Consider the following 25,238-nt stretch of genomic DNA (forward strand, 5'->3'; position numbering starts at 1 on the left):
TTTCGATGCTTAACATGCACATACTCATACACACATATGTGCTTGTATACTGTTTATTCGATGCATTCACTTGTACCAGAACGATTGAGAGTGATCGGCAACCACACACATTGGTATTTGCGCTCTGCAATTGATACGAACCGAAATGAATCAACTCCGTAACCTGGTAGGAGGTTTCTGGAATTATCAACCTAAATAGAGGGGTGTGCCATAGGAGGATGAGATAAGTCCTCCGAGCTAAACCGATAAGGAAGCATAGTGAGCTAGAATCAAGCCGAAATCATGATTGCAAGCTCCACTGGGAAATGGGCAAACCCCCATTGTTCGAACTCGTGAAATAGAGCCATCTTTTCGCCCTGTTCAACTTGTGTCCATAGCTTTCATGGGTGGCCATCGCTGTAGTAATCCAGGAATGAGAATATTCAAATTTGCAATGGCACCCAAATGGAAGCACAGAGAAAGGGCTTTGGTTCGCGCGTTAGGATTGCATTGGGTTTGCATTCGATGGTCGATTTGCTCAAGGCCGCCTCTATTCGGCCATTAGCATTCTAACATTCCATGAGTGTGGAATACGAAATTTTACACTCACTTCTTTCTCGAGATTTCCCTAGCACACGATCGGACAGAGACTGGAGACCCGGCTGCAGTACGTTCTTAAGATTGACGCAAATTTCACGCATTTGATTGCTCACACAACGGCCCTCGTTGTTGGCCTCGAATGCTGATTTGGGTCACACTGGAGCACTGGAATTCAGGCTGCGTTTATGTTGTGTTTATGGGAGTGTGATAAACGTGGGGGTGGAGTGTACAATTTCACGCCTACATTAGCACATTAGATGTGCCAAATGGGTGGTGGTGTAATCAAATCAGTTACGATGACTTGGGGGAATGAATGCGTGAGTGTGTTGGTGGAGTTGATTGAAGCACTTCTACCGCACCACAGGTTATATGTGTTCAATCATACAGATTGAATTGAAGATATCTTCAACATTGAACATATTTATGAAATATTAACAGTGATAAATGCTCTTTATCAAGTGGTTCCCATCACATGGAACATGGACATTGACTGTATGGACATTTTAAATTGATAAACCCATCATTTGACATTTTAAATTGGTCTGTCTATGGGCATCGTTTTACTTTTAACAACATAAATCAAAAGGCAAACCCTTTGCTTGTTTGCCAATTAGACCCTCATCCATTCAACGAATGTAGCCGCATTCGACGTTACCGGTAAAGACAGCTCGTTACATGCGACGAGCTAGTCAACCCTTGTTTATGGTTAGATGTTTGCTCACAATGCTTTACGTTGTCAAGATGAATGCTTTGTGTTGGTTTTAACAATCCATACTGCTGTCCAAACTTTTTGTCCCGTTGTAAACGAAATGGCAATTTATTTAATTACCAAAGAATTACATTACAATGAACATGCCTCAAACAACCGACTGACAAGTCAAAATTGCTTGATGTTTCCGTGAAATTGACATGGTCATACAATGGTGACAAATTAAAACACAATCCTTCCATTTAGCTATCAACAACAGTAGCTAGCAGATGCAGTCAATGTGATTTCAACGATACCTGGTTTGCAACCCATTGTCAACTTGTGCGTTGTAAAAACTTACCTTTAACGTTGATTGAATTTGCTACTGCCCAAACATCATGAATTTAACATTACAAAACGAAACAAAAGACAAGAAGCTAAACAAGAATTAAAACTTTTGTTAGTTAGCCCTTTAAATTATAAAATTTCTTCAACTCATTTGGCATCGCAAATCGTTTAGTTCTGCATTAGACTCTATTTTCCTTTCAACGGAACATGTGGCCATAGTTTTCGACTTATTGAACATAATGTGGTAAAAGCCCTTGTTTGAATGGCAGCTTTTCCTTTTACATCACTCAAATCAGTCCAAAAACATAGGAGGTGAGTTGACAAGATAGCAAGATAGAGCAACAATCATCCCATCTTCTCTCGGAAATCGTTTTCAGCTGACTATATTTTTGGTTGATATTGAACGTGTGACATGAAAAACTTTTGTGCGTGACAGTTTATAGTGTTGTTTAAAGCAATTGCAACTTTCCTTTTCCTTTTCCTTTTCCTTTTCCTTTTCCTTTTCCTTTTCCTTTTCCTTTTCCTTTTCCTTTTCCTTTTCCTTTTCCTTTTCCTTTTCCTTTTTTTCCTTTTCCTTTTTTTCTTTTCCTTTTCCTTTCCTTTTCCTTTTCCTTTTTTTTCCTTTTCTTTTTTCCTTTTGCCTTTTCCTTTTCCTTTTCCTTTTTTTCCTTTTCCTTTTCCTTTTTCCTTTTCCTTTTTTTCCTTTTTTCCTCCTTTTCCTTTTCCTCTTTTTTTCCTTTTTTTTCTTTTCCTTTTCCTTTTCCTTTTTTTCCTTTTCCTTTTTTCCTTTTCCTTTTCCTTTTCCTTTTCCTTTTCCTTTTTCTTTGCTTCAACTAAATCGTGCTTAAATATTATTCTTTTCGTCACATCAATAGACGATAAAACAAAATGATTTCTTTTCGTTTTGTTTTATTTTTTAATTTGTAATAATATTAAATTTTAAAAAATTAAGCAATACATACAAATCCGTTCCTTCGTAATATTTTTAATAAATATGATAATTGTGCAAAGATTGTATTCAACTCCTACACTCGGTAAAATCTACACAAAAAGTCTCTTCGAGAAGGCCTTTTGAACATAGCAGCAAGCGTGTGTCTCTATTGCCATCTCTAGACTTAACTCTATCATATTCTCTTTCCGTCCTCTGTCTAGTTTCCTTCCTTGCACGTGTTGTGTGTCGCAAGCTTGCACAAGGCTCGTCTTCCGATAGACGCGGGCATTATTTATCGCCCATCAATATTTCAGGTCCAATCATGATGAAAAGAGTCGCTTTGAACGAACAACTTGCATTGCATGTTCTTTTGCAATATCAAATCGGTAAACCAACCTGATAATTTTCTTATCTCGTTGTCAATGTTCAATTGATTATAAGATTCAATTGATGCGTTTTAAATAGTGTTCTAACGAAAAAGGAATTAAAGTTAAGTTAAGTTAAAGTTAATTAAATTAAAGTTAAGGAATAAATTAGAAAATCTGGTGCTTGAGTATTAGATTCAAGAACAAATCTGAGGTTTACTAAATATGATAAAAATCTAGCCATGTCCTTTATTTGCCGCGCATGATTATATCGCAAAGAACATCCTCACTTTTGTATAAGGTGAATGTTTGTATCTCTTTTTCTTGTCGATTTCGCTCTGTGCCCAAACTAATTTTTAGCAAATTTATAGTGAGTAAAAGCAAAAGAAAGGGTTTCGTCATTCTTTTTTTTTTTAATAAAAAAGGGTGTAGAGCATAACACACTTACCGGTCAGTGGCGCAACACTCTGCCAAAACTGATATGTGGTAAACTTCAATCACCAGCAATAAACCAGTTAAGATGAGTTGGCCTAGTTTTTGAGGAAAAAAAGAAGGAAAGGAGAGTTTCTTACCCAATTTAATGCACCTGTTTACCTTTCATCGCTCAATAAATAACGTTATTGATTGGGGTGGAAAATCTCTTGATTTAAAACCACAGTTTGAAGACTATAACATATTCAAGAATCAGAATCGAGCACGTCCAATGCAGCAGTTTCTCGTTAGTTTATTGTAAAGTTCACAATCTAATAAAATAAAATATTACTTAAAAATGTCGTTGAACTGTTTTCTGGCCATTAAACCAAAAGGTGATTTATTGCCGTCGGAGCCTTTTTGACAACGCTTCAGCTCTTTACTTTTGCGATCATTAACATGAACGCTTTCAGGTTGTAAGCTTTTATTCTTCATAGAATTCAAGTTAATTGAAAATTCAGCCAGCAGACGAGAGCGAACCATGCTGCCAGCCTTCCTTTCTCCCCACTCCGAATGATAAATAATCACATCTAACACATACACACACACACACACTAACTAGGCAGTGATGTTTCACACTTTGTGTCGGGTGTGAACTCCTGCCATTCTCTATAGAAACATTTTCCTCGCAGCATTTTCCTTGCCGCTTGCTGCCTGGTACAACTTACAGCTAATGGCCATCGGTAGAAGCCAGTTAAAACTAAGTTTTCTAAATTGCCGTAAGAAGCACAGACCAGCGTACATTCAATCTACAAGGGAAGCAGAAATTGCAGCATGCGAAAGGCGACCAGCGGAAGATGTGGTAGTAAGTTTTCGAGTGGTAAGTGATATACTCGCCGGGCCTGGGTGAACTCAAAGTTGTTGCCAATTCGCCGGCACCGGCAACACCATAAGGAAAACATAAATTATAATGCAATGAATCACAGGTGCTACTAACACGAGTACTCTATATCAGGCAGCCAACCACTCACCTACCACGCTTTCATAGTGCTTGCTGTTATCCCTATAAAACCATCCTTTTAGTTAAGGCTGTCAAAGAGACAGGCATCGACAGACGGTAAGATTGATATTGCTAGCATGGAGCACAGCGTTGCTTTTTTTCATTATGATTTTTTTCAAAAAACAGCTTTAATATTTTAAAAGCTGCATGGATGATACATTTATTTTCTTCCTATTTTTTATGTAATAATGTTGCTTATCTATTTTACGCAAATGGCATCTAGTTAATTTCGTAAAAGTAAAGAAAAATTCTTAATCAGCAAATTAGAATTACAATATTTTAAAGCAATACCAATAAGGCGTCATCCATCAATTATGTTACGCTGATAGGGAGAGAGAGAGAGTGTCGTCAAACGTTACAATTTTTTACATGGGAGAGTGGGGAATTTAACTTTTGTTACATAACGCAAAATAAAGTTTGTTTTTTTTTTCACACCGCAATTGCGTAAAAAATTAGAATTGTTCGTGGTGACTTCACAAGTATAATATCTCGCTACTTTTTATGTAATACGCAGTCGAAAAGTCCGTCAAATTTGGTTGCTACGGACTGACTGACTGGTTGCATTCTGTTACTGCGACGACCACAGTGTGCGTGCCACTTGATTGTACAGATCAAGATCTATTAAGGAGAACAGGTCGATGCAAAGCCCGTTGCTAGGTTGCCATTTTCAGGTCGCTTTTGACAGTTTCATGAAAAAGTGTTTACAAACAAACGGCTAATAGTTATCGCGGAAAAGTGGACGATTTTACTATTAGGAAGATTATATTGGTTAAATTTCTTGCGGTCAATCACTTCTGGAGAATAAAGGAGAAGTAATTGCAGTCTACTCTGTGTTCAGAAACGTTGATAACCTTTTTCATTGTTTGCCATTCCGTGACCACAAACCACTACCGTTTGCAACGGTCCTGCTGGAAAAACGAAAAGTTTAACATGTTCGAACTGGGTAAAATAAGTCCTAGTTACTTTCAATTAAACACTGAGAGTAAAATGATACAGCCAATCGACACACACAGGTACAATATGTTTACCGTCCTTTTCTTAAAACCCGGCGACGAATGATAAATGAGATCCTTGGATTGAATCAGCCATGTAATATTCTAATTAGATGCTAATTCTTATAATATTCTAAAAGGAAATGAGTGCAAAATGCTGAACAAAACTTCCATTCACTCCATAGCAACGTCCATCGCTAAACATAAACAATGTTCACTTTAACTGTTAAAATTTTCCCATGGCTTTCTGTCAATTTACTCTAAACGCTTCGACCTGTTCTCTTTCAAGGACCTTGGTACAGATAATCATCTGTAACGCTGTAAATAGATGTTATACCAATCCAACTCCTTACAAACCCTATTCGTTTCAAACAAATTGGAGATGGAGCTGATGCAGTCAGCCTTTTTTCGTCAGAGTTGATCATTGGTCGTAATTTTATTACTACCTCTAAAAAGCAGCCAAAACTCTTGCAAACATTAACGGTTTTGTTTGTAATTTTTAAGACATACTTAACATATTAGACATCACATGTCATGTGAAATAGAATAATCAATTTGAGGATGATACAACATCTAAAACCAAAGAAATAATTCTGGAAAGATTGACATATTTATGGAGGACCAGGAAGATGGCTGGATAAAATACACTTCTGATGATGGTGATGCATTGGAAACCGTGCTGAGGATACGATTATCAGGATCTTTTTGAATTTGATTGCTGCCTGGGAAAACTTTTCCGTAAATAAAGTATAATTGTTTTTTGTTAGTTTGAAAATAGTGAATGTTCCAGAATACAGGTAGTCCCCGCGATAAGCGGGTACGGAGATAGGCAGTTTTTTTTTTAATTTGAATTTGATTTGATAATGTTCCTTTTGGTTGAATTTAAAAAATTATTCAAAAATATGCCAAAATGTAACCTTCAGCCAAAACCATATCAATTAATATATTTGGTGGTTGAAACCAAATTAAATAAAAATTAGTTAAATTTTGGCTGAAATTTGCTTGATTCGACTTTCGCGGAAGTTCGAAATACGCGATTTTTTCTCGATCCCCATTAATAGCGTATCTCGGGGACAGCCTGAACAGGATTTTCCAAGTCACTTTGAAATTTAAACATTGTTATTCACCGCGTGCAAGACGTTAATCCACATCAGTCTGAAATTTTATTTCGATAACAATAATTTTTAATTTCATCAGCATGATTTTCAACACGCCTCAAGCTGGATTGAGTTTGACAGTTCTTTGTGAAGTGTAGAAAATCTTGTGTTGAAACTGAAATTTCATTTTGAAACCAATAAACCGGTTGACAGCTGTTGAAAATCATCTTGTATGCGGTAAATAATTATGTGCACATTCGAATGTGACTTGGAAAACCCTGTAAAGTAAAAACAATGAAAAAAATCTGATTTTGTTCAATAAATTAAGCTGTTGGATGGGGGTGGAGCACATGTGTTACGTAATTTGGGGAAGAGGGGGTTTCTCCCAACGTTACACTTTGTTACAGTAGGGGGAGGGGGGGGGGATTTAAAAATCAATTTTTGCGTTACGTAATTGACGGATGACGCCTAACACAATTGCAATATTTTAATTCTTAGAATGCCCGCGATCAAGGACAGAATATTATGTATGGATGAATTGTTGGATATCATATTAAATAATCATTGTGTGTTACACCACTACTAATACTATTACTATTACAACTACTGCTACTACTACTGATACTACTATTGCTACTAATACTACTACCAATTATTTCAATATAAGTAATAGTAGTAGTAGTAATAGTAGTAGTAGTAATAGTAGTATTAGCAATAGCAGTAGTAGTGGCAGCAGCTATACTTCTACTAGTAGTAGTGATTTTTTTTAACATAAGAATCAGCTAGTTAAGTTTTTATTTCATCATTCACTTAAATATAACTAGTTTATCTTTAAGACTAAATTTAGTATCTGCTTTAAACCTTGTTTATCTATATGCCGGTGGATTTCATTTTTTATTACAAGTACTCTCTGGTATCGGCCGGTCTCGTAGTACAGTCGTCAACTCGTGCGACTTAACAAAATGCCCGTCATGGGTTCAATCCCCAAATGGACCGTGCCGCCATACGTAGGACTGACTATCCTGCTATGGGGGGAAATCAATTAGTCACTGAAAGCCAAACCCCCACAAGTGGTGCAGGCAGGCATTGACCGACAACGGTTGTTGAGCCAAAGAAGAAGAAGAAGAGACTCCCTGGTATATGATATTAATGTGGATCGAAGGCAAAAGCGTGTCTCGAATATTAGCGTAGGTCGAATTTCGAGGTTTTCAGTGAAATTATAGCTAATTTTCGTACAATTTTGCTTGCACTGGTAGGTTTTAGCGAATAAATTTGTTTTTTTTTTATCTGATTTCAACCGAAGATTACAATTTTTTACCTTTCAAAATAGATTTTAAAATTGGACCAAAAGGGGAATTTATTTTACATTTGGCATTCGATATGTCAAACAAGTACAATTTGTTCAAAAAACTGTTAAATTTAGAAAATAGTGTATAGCGAAATCGCGTATAGCTAGCATGGCGTATATCGGGGAATATCAGTATTCGTATCTCGTAACTGCTGAATAGCTTGATTAATTGTTTTCCCTTATTGTTATTTATTCTAAAATCTGGTTTTATCAATCTATTGAACGGCAATACTTTTATTTTAAGCTCCTGAGCTATTTCACTGAATGAGTAATAGTAGTGGCAGCAGGAATAGTAGTAGTAGTTGCAGCAGCTATACTACTGCCAGTAGTAGTGATTGTAGTACAAGTAGCCGTGTTTGTACTGGAAAGTATATTGTTCTACTGTCTGAGCACTACTTCTGCGAATGTCAATGCTAATAATACTAATAATGATGCTACTAAAACCACTATTACTATTGCTGCTGTTACTATTAAAAGTTATATTACAGGAAGGTAGGTAAAGAAGGACACTTTAAGGAAAATGTTAAAAATCTAGGGATATAAAAATTCAGCGACAATGAAAACGTGCATTTATTAGCTTACACTCATATTTTATCAGGAAATGTGTCAAAACTTCAAAGTGAACTAAAAACATAGTTTTAATTAAATTAAATTAAAATTAAAAACACTGTGTGCAGCCCCACCTCGAATATGTTAAAGTAAATTTTGTTTTTTTTTTTTTTTGATTGTCTTTGGTTTGATGGCGTAACAATTTTTTCTTCGTTCTCCACAAATAAAATTTCAACGGTATCAAATCGCAGATCCTTGGCAAAAAACGACATCAGAATTTTGAATCATAATTAGGTCTTCAAAAACGGTGCGCAAAACATCGATTGTAACAAGAGCTGGCTCTCTTTATTTTCAAAGCAAATCCACTAATGCCTTTCGACCAAAAGCCACACCAAAAAGCCACTCGTAGCGAACACATCGGCAAAGTTTTTTTTAAAGTAATTAGATAAAATTTAAAATTATTTAAAAGTTAATTTCACTAGAATATAGCATTACAACAGTAATAGCGGACTGGCAGAAGAAGGGACCCTGAGAAGGTTTAGACATTTCTATGATTGCAAGGCTCGATAATTCAGTAGTTTAGTAAGAATGTTAATAACGCAATTTCTAGCGATTTGCCATAAACTGCTCGCAATTCTTAACCGAAATGTCTTAAAAACTGACTTTAGAAATACACATTACAGATCAAAATAGCTCGCAATGGTGGAGCCGTTTAAACGTTGAATAATATCTGCTTTACATACGGTGCTGTGTATACGTTTGTGTCCAATTGAAGTAAGAAAATTCACCATTTCCTATAGTTATCAAGACTCATCTAACCAGTGTATGATGGGATTGAAATTCAGGAATACACTATAGTAATAAAGGAATACAATACTGCCATAAACTAAAGCCAATAACAACCAAAAATTCTAATCTCCCGTGTACACCATGCGGCCTTCTCCAAACCTTCTGGCCTGAACTACGGAACAAATTTGTTTGAAACAAGTTTGTCGAAACAGCAACAGTCTAGCATGATTACATCATAACAATTTATTCGTTTCACTTCGTTTGCGTCCGCTACCTTCCGTGCTGTAAATCTCACAGGAACATTCGAGATATGCACATCGCCAACCAGAACCGTAAGCTTCTTTGTCCCGGTGAACAGATCGAATGAAGGATACAGCTTGTACCCAGTGTGCTTCAAAGCTTGCATCCAAATCATTCTGCTTACTGTTTGCTGACCATAGCGACTGAGAATGAAAGAGATTTGTCTGCTTTTGGGGCGAATCGTTTGCCAACCATCTACCTGGATAGAGAATTCCCGTGTGGCGACCCATTTCTATCCTTCGTTAGTTTCTACTCGCGCTCTCGTTTGGGAGTTCACGCAGATGAAGGGAACCGTTTAAGGATGTACATTGTTTGGACATTGACAACAACAAAAAAGTTTGATGAAGCGATTGTAATGAAGAAACTTCAGTTTGCTCAATATTTGGAATAATCAGGAAGTACAAATGATGAACGTACCAATCTACCAGAATGATACTTACCAACTTAAACTGAACATTTGGGAATGATTTAAAGTAACATAAAATACGGAAAACATACAAAACCTTTAAAATGTTACTGATTGCGTTTCGCGTTTGTCGCTTGTTGTGTTCGTTTAAAATGATTCGTTTATTTAGGTACTATGCAAAAGAACTTACTTCTTTTGATTATTTTAATAACAATAAGAAACCAAACATCGTACAACATATATTATGAAAAAAGTGCCACGTTCCAGACAGTATTGAAGTAAAACTGACGATTTCAAATCTTATTCGCAATCAGGAATAATTTGATAAATCTAATTCAAATGAAAAATAAGAAATTAAAAGACAGGTTACTAGCAATATTAAAATAATAAAAAACTTACCAACTAACTACTAGTTACCACTATGATTTACACATTTACATGATTTTACATACCAGTCTAAAATACATATATATCTATAATTACTAATAAGGTATATAACAAAATACGTCCAGTTGGCATAGTGTAGGTTTAACAAATACAACTTATTACCACGGTGAAAATCCAACCAAATTGACGGTATTGCAACATCATTCTCGAACCTCATTAATAAGACATGCTAGTAAACTTTGCGAAAAAACACATAAACCTAGCAAAATCCGTTTCCCACAGTTACAATTCTATCGCGCCCGAACCGAGTTAGGTAAGCAGAAAGGGGTTTAATGAGCGTACGGTTCCTTTACCACCACCACCACCACCACCAGGCACTACAGTGTGGTGGCACTGGTTGAGCTTTATTTAGCAGTATTGTGGACACCATTTTCACATCATAGACAGGGACAGTGTAAATGTAGAACCAGCCTCAAATTACACAGCATTTACTGGCGGTGGCGGGCATCCAACCACGGTTGTCTACTTACGGTTGAAAGGGCACGCGATAAGAGTAGCGTGTACGGGTCGGTCAGTGAAAGGTTGTTTTATGATTCGCATCAAACACTGCCCAAAAACCGTCGACCACAAAGCCAGGTGCACTTATTTGGCATCGTGGTGGTGGATTTATGCGACATTTATTGTGCAAAACCACCGATACAGCTGTTTGGTAATGGAAAGATTTTGTACGATCGAGTTTGAGCGATCGATTGCCCAATGGACAACAAGAAAATATTTGCTTGTGGCCACTATTAACCAACTAATTTCTTACTAGAGTGTATAATTTTAATTCATATTATTGTTTTATTTTAATTTTACTTTTAGTCAGGAATGCCCGTCCACATTCTTCTATTACTTATATTAGAAGTGTTTTAATGAGTTTGTTTGTTTCTTAGTTATTTAGTTAAGAACTCCAAATTTACATCTTATTTTAACGATATTTATAGCCCCACAAAGATGCATGTAGAAGCTAGTGTTTTGATTTAATCATACAATAAAGTCATTTTTCAACAATTTATACCAATTGAAAATTTTGAAATTTGGTTAAATTTAAATATGGTGGCAGGGATGTTATTATTTATTGACCGATTGATTATTTTACTGTATTCCGAAATAAATTTATTCATTTATTTATTTTTATTTATTTATTTATTTATTTATTTATTTATTTATTCATTTATTCACTTATTTATTTATTTATTTATTTATTTATTTTATTCATTTATTTATTCATTTATTTATTTATTTATTTATTTATTCATTTATTTGTTTAGCTATTACTAAATTTTTAATTCTTTTATTTACTTATTTATGTATTTAAAATTTTATTTGTTTATTTATGTTTTTTGTATTGTTTGCCACCCCGAATTTAAATACAATTAAGGCTTAAAAGCAAGAGAACGAAGACAAGTTAAGGATGGGATTAAGCCAATTGACTCTTACTCCGTTTGGTTCCAATTCTGGAAGACTACGGCTTCGTTCGACTCCGGCCATGGACGACTCCAAAATATGAACAAGGAAGTAATGTTGTTTATGAACAAAAATATGTACAAGGAGGTAACAAATACAAATAAAGTTTCCAAACGACCTTCCCTAGGTTGGTTGAGAAATATTACATTACGGATTGAAACACACAACGGGACAACACAGGGATGTCTGATACCCACATTGACAATACATAACAAATTCCATTGAATAGCTAAATCTAACGTGTTTCACACGAATTAGTCATTTCGGCAATACTATAAAAATAGTTTGCCTTTTCCAACAGTAATTAATTACTATATTACTATATCACAAAACATGAGCACTTTGTGGCTGTACTTGTCCGCTCTTCACAGTTGTAATTACCATCATAGCCATTCACAGCATATCGCTCATATTAAACATAATTCCCCAAAACAAGCAAACAAACGACAATTTTTTACTTCGCGATGAATACCGTTGAATTGATTACATAAATTTGCATACCCCCAGTTACACATACACACCGAAAACACATGCAAACCAGCACCAAATTCGGTGAGGATACAAATGGAGGTTCACTCGCAAGCGCTCGCTGCTGGTAACAGGATGCTTTTGGCCGCGCAACATGAACAGTACAGGTTTAGGACGATTTGTGAAATAGCTTTGATGTCGCACAATTCATGCCAGGGACATGTTTAAAATTCCATCAACCACCGGGAGAAGCAGCAGCAGCAGCCTTTCAAAAAGCCGGTTTATTTAAATTAAGCACTTTACCTAGATGTAATGCGATCCATCACGTTCAGCTGCAATTACTAGCAGCTAAAGCTAAAGGGAGCGAAAAAAGAGAAGACAAATTAAAACAGCTTTGGTCAAATTAAGAAGACATCAATATTGCCCCGAGTGGCTGCCGCGCTACCACCAGACGATCATATGCAACAATTCCATGAAAAGCAACGAAAAACGCAAAAAAAACTCTTAAACAGCACCTGGAAAAGAAGTGATGGCTAATTCCATTTTCGAACAATCCTATTAAACTAAACCCAGGATAACAATGAGGCTACAGCGGACGGTATTTTCAGTATTCCCACATACTGCCATACCCGCTTGTGATGGCTTTCCGGGCAGGAAAATCGCTTACGAAAGATCTAATACACCTCCGATCAACCCATTAACATTTATCGAAACCAATTTCCGAACTTTTCTTCCCACCACCACCACTGGGACTAATTTTCCAACGTTCTTTCTTTATCATTCGATTTTACTTTATGAGCGTAACAATGGCACAGAAGGTGCGGGAAAGAGGAGCGAGGGCGGGAGGGTGATAGGTAGGGATGTATTTTACCGAAAATCTGATTTCCCATCTCCGTTATGACCCACTTTACAGAAGCTTACCCAGTTTGGTGTTAGGCTGCACAGATTAATCGTGCTTTCGAGCGCTTAGCAACTCTTCCACTCATTCATATCGAGTATCTTACACTTGCCATTCTAGGGTGTACGGAGGAGCAACTTACAATATCCGATTGCCCCAAGGCTTTCCAACGCTTCCGTGTTTTTGCAAATTTATACACTTTGTGTTTTTGTTAGGTGATGGAAGAAATTCTAAAGCAATAAAAATGCATTCGTTTCCCTACTACGGAAAGAGGAAAAAAATATGTTGTCGTTATTGTTTTGCTGTATATTAATATAAATAAAAGGTAGATTTTACATAAATTTATTTGATTTTTGATCCATGTAAGTTATCACACCCGATATCATCTATTTTGGTTAAAACTTTTATGTTTATAGCTAAAAGATCGCTCGATACTAGAGGAAAGTGTTGTAGAATCCGTAAGAGTCCACAAGCAAATGTCCCAAAATTATGAGAACCCCTAAAAACCGCTTTAAATATTAAAACCAACATGGTTTTAATGAATAAAATAATACTTTATTTTCTAAGTGTTGGTTATTCATGCAATACTTTTTTCCATCCGCCAAGCACAATTCCGATCTACATTGAAAAATTGGATCCGATCCGATCTACAATATCCAGGCATCAACCAATGTTATGTTATCAATCAGGACTTCTAACCTTTTTAGTAAAAGTTTAAATCCACCTGCCTAGCTAACAATATTGGAAGAATACAAAGTATAAAAATACATACAAGAACATGTTCGAATTACAAACATTGAAACATGCCTATAAATTAAATCTCAAAACAAAATAAACAACAGCCTTTCAAGTAACCATGAAATGGAAAAACAAATGGATCAAATTTAAACAATACAAAGATAAAACACAGCTAAAGAAGTTTGCATTACAGAATTATAAATAACAAAATTCTTTACTGATAAAAAATAGCTTCTCCGAATAATGTGAGAAAGAAGAAATCCATAAATATATAAATTAGTTAATTGCATAAGAATGTGCATAGAATGTGCATAGAAAGGAAAAAACACCAATTATTTACTAAATATGGATAAATGCAACACCCAGAACTAAGATATTTAGAAAAGAGTAAAATACTAAGTAAAATGAAATCATTTATTAATTATGTACGTTTATGTATAAGTAAAAACAGGATGATAAGGTATAAATAAAAACAGGATGATAAGGTATAAATAAACACAGGCCACCTTTCCAAATCAAAAATACACACCTCCTATCATAAACCTATATGAACGGTCATATTTTAGCAATTGCTGGAATAAAAACTAAAAGAAATAAATAAAAACAGTGAATCCAAGATTGGAGCAAAATGCGATTTCACATCTTTGTATATTATTTTATATTTAAAAACCTTTGTTACATAACTTTAAAAAAAATATTCTAGCAGAATAGGATAAATTATTACAAAAAAACGTTGAACAGATTCTCGAGGAAATATATTACTCAGTAAATAATGCATGAAAAATATTCGTCCAAAAATACTCATTATAAAATCTAAATACTAATCTAAACTTCCAATATTTTAGAAACAGTTCTTGTGAATTGACTTAACAATTGTGGAAAACAAGAAATCAGCTAAGGGTTTAATTTCCCCTGTGATACACACATGTAGACTATTGAACTACACATCAACAGAAAGAATGACGCAGTCTCGAAAGACCAATCACCAAATTTGTACTTTACTGCGGGAAAAAAGCCCGTCAGCAGAGTCCAACCAACAAACGGTGTAGACTCGAATCGATACATAACTGCAAACCACACAGCATTTTTTCCACCTCAGGAAAAGGAACAGACTGTTGATACCGTCCATTGCATTTCCATTCCAGTTGCTGAACTCGATCATATCACCAGAGGGTTAAGAATGTCATTCAAAGTGCAATTGCAAAACCACTGTTCGTCACGAGTTGGATGAACATTTGAACGATTATGCTGCTCATTCTTTTGCCCCCGTCACCGTTGTGGCGAGTGAAGTGACGCTCGCTCGAAAGCTATTTCCTGTCTTGCGATTGTTTTTCACCCTTCTAGGCATATTTTCAAAATTGTTTCCGCAAAAAACTTACACATAGACACACACATACACGCAAATGACCCCCGATGAATGTCACATTTCGAGGAAAACCTTGTACTCTTCTTCGCAACAAAGAATACGTGACCCTTTTTTGCGGCAATATTCTTCATACTGTCCACTTACTGTCCAGCACAACGCAAGCAGAACGCACCGATTAAATTGTAATAATCACGCTAATGCACCATACTTTGGGTAAAGGCACGCGAATAGTTAAGCGTGCACTATAATTATCCGTAATAGCAGGCTCAATCTCACAAAAAGGGAAACTTAAATGAGATTGTTTTAAAAACAGATAAAAATGTATTATTATACAAAAAATGGGTGCAAATGGTAGCGACCCATGATAAAGTTTGTTATCAAAGCAAACAAAAACCTAAGCAGATAAAAAATACCGCATTTGTGCTGCATTTAATATTATACTGCATACATAGTAAAACGATCACAAAACATGCTCGCAATTCTCATACTAATTGCTGTAAAACAAAGAAAAACAGTAAACAATAAACTGCACATTTTCTACACACCACCAACAATTACAGCACAGTCCATTGGTCACTTTCGCAGGAGCAAAAGCGACCTTTGCTCTCCGACCTACTAATTAGTCCACTAATTGGGGCTGTTGTCTGTGCATCTCTATCACATCAATCAGGCCACGTTTACCTCGTCACGGAAGGATTGTGCGGATGCAACACCATGCAACAAGCGCTTGGCACGCGCACACTGCAATTTTCCGCACAAATATTAATTAGTGACAGTAATGATGGTATCGATGTCTCATCGAATGGTTTAATATACCTTTGGTGGTTGATTTAGTTTTCAAGTAGGTGATATCTTATACAGTAGGGCCGGTCTGTTGGTACAGTCGTCAACTCGTACGACTTAAAAACACGCCCGTCATGGGTTCAAGTCCCGAATAGACCGTGCCCCCATACGCAGGACTGACTATGCTGCTATGGTAACAATAAGTCACTGACAGCCAAGCTCACTTCTTTAGTGGGTACAGGCAGGCCTTGACCGGCAGCGGTTGTTGTGCCAAAGAAGAAGAAGAAAATATCTTATATCAATCATTTTTACACAGGGGTTTGAAAGCCGGATCTCATCACCTGTTCACCGTTCAAGTGTTGAAACTCATGGTGAAGAAATTAGAAATTAATACAGAGTTTTCCAAATCACTTTCGAATGTTAACATTGATTTTCACCGCGTGCAAAATGATATTCCACGTCACTATGATATTTCATTTGCATCATACAGGGGTTTCCGAGTCAATTTCTAATATTCTTCTTCTTCTTGTTTGGCACAACAACCGCTGTCGATCAAGGCCTGCTTGAACCTCACTAGTGAAGTGAGCTTGGCTTTCAGTGACTTATTGTTACCATAATAGCAGGATAGTCAGTCCTACGGCCTAGCAGGATAGTATGGGGGCACGGTCTATTCGGGGCTTGAACCCATGACGGGCGTGTTGTTAAGTCGTACGAGTTGACGACTGTACCACCAGACCGGCCCTACTGTATAAGATATCACCTACTTGAAAACTAAATCAACCAGCAATTTCAGTTCTTACACATGATTTTCAACACATCACAAAGAACTGTCAAACTCAATCCAGCTACAGACGTGTTGAAAATCATGCTGAAGAAATTGTGAACATTGAAATGAAATATCAGATTGATGAGGATTAACCTTGCATGCGGTGAATAACAACGTTTACATTCGAAACTGACTTGGAAAACCCTGCAATATTTAGGTTCTATATACAGGCGTCCCCCGAGTTACGACCCCCTCGAGTTGCGACGATTCGCAGATACGACGATTTTGATTTTGACAGTGAAAAGTTGTCATCGAGAAGAAATTGATGTATATTTTTGAATTTCTGAGCTGATAACCGTTACACACACATTTCCAAAGATTCCACTACTACCCGTTATTGTATATCTATATCGTGTAAACGATTTTTTGTGTAAAATTAATACATTATCGAACATTGTTTCAAATAAAAACACGATATGATAGATTTCGACTCTTCAACTTCGGTTATAAACTTAAAATTGACAGATATTCGACATACGACCTTTTCGACTTACGCCTTGCGTTGGGCCTTTTTTTCGGTCCCAAATACAGTCGTATCTCGGGGGACACCTGTATTGGTTAGAATTATCAGTTTATTGTAATATTCTATTTTTTCTGGTTGACTCTTTATTTGGTGTATTCTTTCACAGGAATTAGTAATGGATTTCTGTGGAACTACCATTTAAATAATTATTTGATGACAATCTCTTCTCCTTTGGCACAACAACCGCCGTCGGTCAAGGCCTGTCTGTACTCACTAGTGAAGTGAGCTTAGCCTTTCAGTGACTTATTGTTACCATAGCAGGATAGTCAGTATGGCTACCATAGCAGGCTACGTATGGGAGCAGGGTCTATTCGGGACTTGAACCCATGACGGGCATGTTGTAACGTCGTGCGAATTGACGACTGTACCACCAGACCGGCCCTTTGATTTGGTGGCAATAGTGGACGAAAAATGTTAACGATTACTGTTACAAAATCAAAATTTTATACTAAAACAGTTCCGTTCGGTCGAATGTCTTTATTTTTACCATAATTGTATGTAGCGGAATTTGGGGCAAGTGTGCCATACGGGGTAAAAGTGCCACCAAGCATTTTTCCTTAAAAACTTGAGTTTAATGATCAATTGTGTATACAGTTGGTTGGTTTCCTATGACTAGGAATTCTGACCCTATTTTCATATAGACCAATCGATATTTCCCATTGTTTTAAACTGATTTATATTGAGTTTCAAAATTGATCAGAATATTATAATTTTTTAATCCAACCAAATAAGCTCTCAAAAATCATGCGAAATTTTTTGTGGGGTTAGTTGAAAAAAACTTTCTTTTTGTCACTGAAAAATTCCATTTCAAAAAAGTTACAACTTTTGGGGCAAAAGAGCCATCTCTATTTGGGGCAAGTGTGCCACTATCTTTCATAGGCACGAGCTGTCAAAAATGTAAACATTGTTGTAGCGTGCTGCGGAATGGTGCGCTATTGTGAGCGGATTCCACGCCAGAAAAACAGAACAGTAACAAACCATATTGTGGTACAGTTGGTGGTCAAAAAGGGTTCATTGGTGACTAAATACATGTAGGAATATATACACTAGTGGTACAAACGTAATAATTTCCAATTATCTAAGAACACGGATATTTTAACCAGGTGGCCGTCTTGCCCCATACGAGTGGCACTCTTGCCCCATAGCCCAAAAAAACAACGTCTTTTTGGACCCTTTTTAAAACGCTTCAAAAACTGTTTTGTTTGCACTTTTTTCAAGCGAAACTCATTTATATGTGAGGAAATAGATGTAAAATGGTTATGAGATTTAAATCGGCTTTTGAAAACACGTTTTAGTGAGTTATAACTTGAAAAGCTTAAGGTGGCACACTCAGTTCGTGATTACAAGTCAAAGTGATAACACGTTAAACATAAACAAACCAGTGAATAGCTCCAAGAAGAAGGCGAAACAGAATGGCCGCGAAACAAAACGCTACTTTTCGGGTAGATTTTTCACAGATACCGAAAAAGCCATCCAGGGCTGAAGCGATTAAATTTCTAATAAATGTATTAAAGTTGGAAACAGATAAACTAGAGAAGGTGCAGGTCTTAAATATGGCACCCATTATTAGCGTGGAAATGAAAGATCCAATCCATGCTAGGCAATTTGTGGAAGCCCATGATGGGAAACATGGCATTTTGTGCGATGGTACCGAGTTCAACGTCCCCATCAAAATGGAGGACAATACGCAAGTGGTGAAAATCCTTGATGTGTCGGCTAACATTTCTAACGCAGAAATAAAAGAAATCCTCGCGGCTTATGGAACACCCGAGGAAGTACTTAATACATATTGGGAAGCCCCGTCCCCATTCGCCGGAATAAAAGACGGCAACCGTTCAACAAATATGAAAATCGAAAAACCAATCCCGTCATTCCTGACAATAAAGGGGGAAATAATTAAAATCCTCTATAGAGGACAGAAAGCGACATGTCAATACTGTGACCAACCAGTGCACTACGGTGTCACATGCACCCAAACAGAAAAAACACTTACAACACATATAACAAAACAAGTGTCAACAACCGACTTTTCGCAGAGGTCGCACAACAAGGGACTAAAAACCAAAACACAAAAATAGGACCGACCACATACAAGCCTCATACTAGTGAAGCACCAGAAAAGAGTAGCGTCTACAATAACAACCAAAATCCATCAACCAGCAGAAACAATAGTACAGAAACCTTATCCATGACAAGAGTGGACTATAACAAAATTGATGATTTAGACAAAACCGTTACCGGAAAACGACTGGTTATGGATGATATAATTTCCTCCGACACCGACACAAACGATCACGAAAGACAAATTAACCGAACAAGGAAAGCCCGTAAATCGTCAAACTAAATAAATACAAATATATATATATATATATATATATATATATATATATATATATATATATATATATATATATATATATATATATATATATATATATATATATATATTATATATATATATATATAAATAGCTTACCAAAAACAAAGAAGAACTTGAAAGAATAATGAACGCTCAAAACATCACGGCAGCATGCATAATGGAAACATGGTTGAACAAAGATACAGAAAAAAAGGCACAAATTTCAAATTACAATCTTATTACAAACCATAGAGAAGATGGATACGGTGGAACTGCGATCTATCTTAGAAATGACATCAAATACAAAACTAAACAAAGACAATACGACAATGAAATACATATCACAGAACTGACAATAAGCCAAAACGAAATAAACATAATATCAATTTACGCATCCCCTACCACAAACTGCAACAAACTGAAATCAATTATTGAAAACATACTAAATGATCCACATACAACAACAAAAACAGTGATAGCAGCTGACCTTAATGCCCACCATTCGGTATGGGGAAACCCATACAACGACCGAAAAGGTAAAATGTTGATCGATGAAATTGAAGAATCTAAATTCGTTCTACTACACGAAAACGAAATAACTTTCGTACCAACAGACCCCAATAAAAGAGCCACAGCAATAGACCTTACCATAATAACAGAAAACCTAATAGACAAATGCAAAAGGGAAGTACTAGAACACCACATGGGGGCAACTCACCACAAAACAATCATCACGACAATACAAGAAAATACAACCCCCATAAAAATAAAACGAATCAATAAAAATAAGGCATATCACGAAATAAAGGCTATAAAAATAACAGAGAACAATACAAGCCACGAAATATGCAAAAAAATATCGCAGATTATCAAAAAAAACACAAAATGACTTTCAAAAGACCAAAGATCTGGTGGAATAGAGCCACCGAAAAGGCATGGCAACAAAAAAACGAAAAAAGAAAGACATTCAACCAGAATAAAACTACGAATAACGAGATAGAATTTAAAAAAACACTAGCACAATTCCGACTCCAAAAAACGCCTGAACAAAATTGCAAATTTTGAAAAAAAACTAGACTCCATAGACTCACGAACCAGCCTTGACGAACTATGGAAACTGACCAAAAGAATGGAAGGTAAACAAGAGAACAGCAAAAAAGAAAATATAATTGAAAACAACATGGAGGAGGCAAAAAAATTCTTAAACGACAATTTTAAAACAACACAAAAGGGGATAAAAATTTATATAAAACATACCAACGCCAGAAAACATACTAGATGAAGATACATGGCAGCAACTGTTGAGAAAAAAGAAAAACACAGTCCCCGGTTCTGACAACATTTCATACGAAATCTTAAAAAACATTAATGCAGAATCCCGACGCGTAATGATAGCGGAAGCAAACGAAATGTGGAAAAAGGGTAAATAAAAAAACAGTATAAAAAAATCAAAGTGATAGCGATACCCAAACCGGGAAAAAACATTAATGATACAAAAAACTATAGACCGATCTCACTACTCCCAACACGAATAAAAATAATAAATATGGCTGTGTTAAAAAAATTACTAAGGGAATGTGCTATAAACAAGATAATACCAGTAACATCTCTTGGATTCAGAGCAAATCATTCAATAAACCAATGCATCACATACGTAGTAAACGAAATAAACAACAACAAGCGAAACAAAACCCTTACCGGAGTCATATATGTGGATTTATCAAATGCATACAACAACGTAGATGCAGAAAAATTGATAAAAACCCTAAAAGAAAACCAAATATCATTGGAAGTAATCAGATGGATCGCAGCATTCCTAAATAACCGAACAATAGAAATGATTTCCGAAAACAAAACAATCAGAAAATTGACCTCAGACGGATTACCACAAGGGGACGTATTATCACCGACTTTGTTTAACATATATACTAGTCAAATCCACAAAAAAATAAATGGTAATCAACTATTACAATATGCAGATGATTTCATCATTATACAAAATGCCAAAACAGCCCAAGAACTACAAACAAAACTAAAAAGATCCCTAAACATATTCGTAGAGGAAATAAACAAACTAAAACTACCGATGAACATCGAAAAAACCAAGTTCATGGTTTTTGGAAAAAGTGAGCACCCGATAACACTAAAAATAAACAATACAAATATTGAAAAAGTAACCACATATAAATACCTCGGAGCATGGATAGATGGAAATTTGAAGTTTAGAAAACAAATAGAAGAACTAAAAAACAAGGCCAGAAAAAGACTGAATATAATCCGACGCATCTGCAACCAAAACAACAAACTAAGCCCGAAAAAAACAATAGTAGTCCACAGAGCCATAATCAGGGGAATTTTGGAACAAGGGGCCTCTTACATAGGAAACGCAACAAAAACACTCAAAAAGTCACTCCAAACCATAGCAAACCAATCACTCCGAAAAATAACAGGCTGCACCAAAACACACCAATTAACTCCTTAATGGCAATAGCTGCTGAAGTACCACTACACATAAGAAGCAAATACATAGCAACAAAAGAAACTTTAAAGACAATAACATATTCAAAAATCCATCAGAATCAAATAACAACCAACATAAACAGAATCGCAGAAAAAAACAAAACATACGTAGAAAAAATTATTACCGAAACAGGGAACTAATTGAAAAAATGGCATAAATAAAAATAAATAACATAGAAGTGAAAATCCCAATTCATCCTAAACCAGACGAAGAAATTACAAAAGATACCCCTCATAGAGAAATAATATTGAGACAACAATTTGAACAACAAATCAGAAACCTGGAAAAAAAGAAACCGATAGTATATACAGACGGAAGCAAATAGAAGATGAATGTGGAATTGGCATCTACATAAAACCACACAACAAACCAAATCAGTATATAGCATCCCACTTCAAGCTAAAAAACACGGTACCAATAACTTCTGTAGAGATAACAGCAATTGAAAAAGCCCTACAAATTGCCAATGAAAATAATCTAAAAAACCCGACAATATATACAGATAGCCAGGCAGCATGCTATATTTTAAAAGAAGCACAAGAGAAATGCTACATAGACGAAGCAATACATAACATCCTAAAAACAAGCGAAAAACTCAATGCTGAGATAAGATGGATACCAGCACACATAAACATAGCAGGAAATGAGAAAGCCGACCAATTGGCCAAAAAAGGAAGCACATCAAAAAACATAATTGAAACAAACTACGAATAAGTGACACAACAATCAACATAAAGAACACAATGAGAAAAGAAACTGAAGATTGGTACACAGCAGAGTGTAGAGAGAAAGGGAAGAAACTAGAAGAATTCATAAAGAATTCCAATTTAAACCTTGGTACGACGAAATCCCACTAAGCGCAAATGAAATCAAAACAACAAATAAATTACTGGTTGGACATGACCTATCGAGATATTGGTTAGCTAAAATGAAGATCGAAGAAAACGGTGATTGTCCAACTTGCCATACTCCGGAAACGGGACGCCATAAAATTTTCTACTGCACAAAATACAAAAATCAAAGAGACTCAAACCCTCTCATATCTTGGAATAATTTTATAACCAATTGGAAAGGAAAAACAGGAACAACGATAAAAGAAATCATCCGTTTCATGAAAGAAAACAACATCGAAATTTAAAAGAAAAGATATTCTTAAATCTTAATACAAGAAGTATACACCAACCTATAAACAGATACATCTAAACAACCAAGGTTATTAGACTCTATACAGGTTACGACAGAGCGTTTGAGAGGGTCACCATTATGGATACCTTGTTTACAACTTTCTGTCAAAATAGATGCCGACCAGCTGTTGCTTGGCACGAGCAACATAAATAAGTTTACAGAAGACGAAATTACTGCTACAATTATTCTTCATGCTAACTAGTTATATCATTTATAGAATATGACTTCTATGTTGGATTGGTTAATGCTAAGTCAATTTTGCTTACATGCCCTGGATATCGTCGGATTGTCTCATCAGTTTCAATTGTTCTACAGGTTTGGTATTGCTGTCCTAGCTTCAGTGGACGAGAGTTCATGCCGTCCAGCAGCAACAGTGTCCAACTGGGTTATTGTGCTGTCCCAGATGCTGCCCCTCGTATGAGAAGTGGCCAGATCCCATGTCGCTTCGCGCATAACAGCTCGTCCTTTATTCGGATTGGAACGGACACGGAACAATTCAGTGAAAGAGTATCGATGTGATGACACCCTTTTGACGATGTTGGTCAGGGAACCTGTGATGATGTGGTGCAAAAAATGCTACCGGCATCACTTTCGTTCCGCTATTGCACTTGACCCGAACTAGGACCGCGACGGCACTGACGAACTTGCGGCAGCGGTGATGATGCGTATCCCTCCTTCGAAATTGCGGTGCTGAGATGATGATAAGGTAGAAGCTTGTGTGGTATGTCCTTACTAAAACACTGCTTAAGCTACACCCAAGGTGACATGCATTATCGTCCCCCACAGGAATAAGGCTGCAGCCAAAACGGAATGAATATTTGTTTTCTTTGAACTGGAACGGCAACAGTGGCAGCATAGACGATCGTCTCGAACATGACGACTGCAACGAACCGACATGGAACCGCGGACAATAACTTAAATAACAACTATGCATAAGCACAAATATACTTATAGTTTATTTCCTAATTATAATTGTTACAACAGGACCGTTCAACATTTACTCCCCGGCTCAGCCACTACTCTTCCTTCACAAGTGCTCTTCTCGGTGACCCTCATATTCATCTCTTTCTCCTTCTCTTTGTCATATAATTTGTATGAAAAGTGAAATAATGTGGATAGGGTTTATCTGCCTCTATCAAACATGAAAAATATTATGACGTCATACATGTCAATACTGCAATCACATCGTGTGTTAGCTTCCACGAGAAGATATATTCGTTTTTTGATTAGGCTAGCATGCAATGCTGTCTCTATTGAACCGTTAGTTCGGAGCCGTTGATTCGTCGACGGCTCTGGAACAGTGGACTCGCAGCCCTCCGCAGTTGTTGGAATGGAGCCGTGAGTGCAGAGCTGTTAGTCCGGAACCGGTTGCGGAGCCCTTGGAGCGGAGCCGGCTACGGAGCAGTCGGAGCGTAGCTGGCTCCGGACCCGTTAGTCCGGAGCCGTTGGTGCGCTCCGAAACGCCCATCACTAGATCACAGGACTGTTCTTGGACGGAAAGAATCTCGTGTGATGAAATTCTACGAGAAATTAAAAATAAAATTATTTCTTTTTCATTTCACTAAAATATGAATCAAATTACCACGTGCTGTTAGAGACTGTTTTGATGTTAATCTACGGTTAGAAACGTGTCGTTCGATATGATTTTTTTTATGTCCAGCCGCTGCATACATTTTCCGTCCAGCATATGCTCACTATCTGGCTACTTCATCCGCTTCTTTATCGGCTCTCCCTTATTGCTTATACACACATGATTTGCAGCAAACTTAAGTTAATTCCTGAGATCGTTTTCCGACGTAACGATTTTTCAAC

The 25,238-nt window shown here is 36.5% G+C and overlaps 1 long non-coding RNA gene across 1 annotated transcript; it reads left to right on the forward strand.

The window, feature by feature from the left end:
* Positions 1 to 23,538: 23,538 nt before the first annotated feature.
* Positions 23,539 to 24,392, forward strand: LOC121600415. Its single transcript, XR_006005823.1, has 2 exons — positions 23,539 to 24,147; positions 24,213 to 24,392. It is a non-coding gene; the product is annotated as an uncharacterized LOC121600415 (long non-coding RNA).
* Positions 24,393 to 25,238: the final 846 nt, after the last annotated feature.

The sequence above is a fragment of the Anopheles merus genome, chromosome 3L (assembly GCF_017562075.2).
Source record: "Anopheles merus strain MAF chromosome 3L, AmerM5.1, whole genome shotgun sequence".
Classification (NCBI taxonomy): Eukaryota; Metazoa; Arthropoda; class Insecta; order Diptera; family Culicidae; genus Anopheles; species Anopheles merus.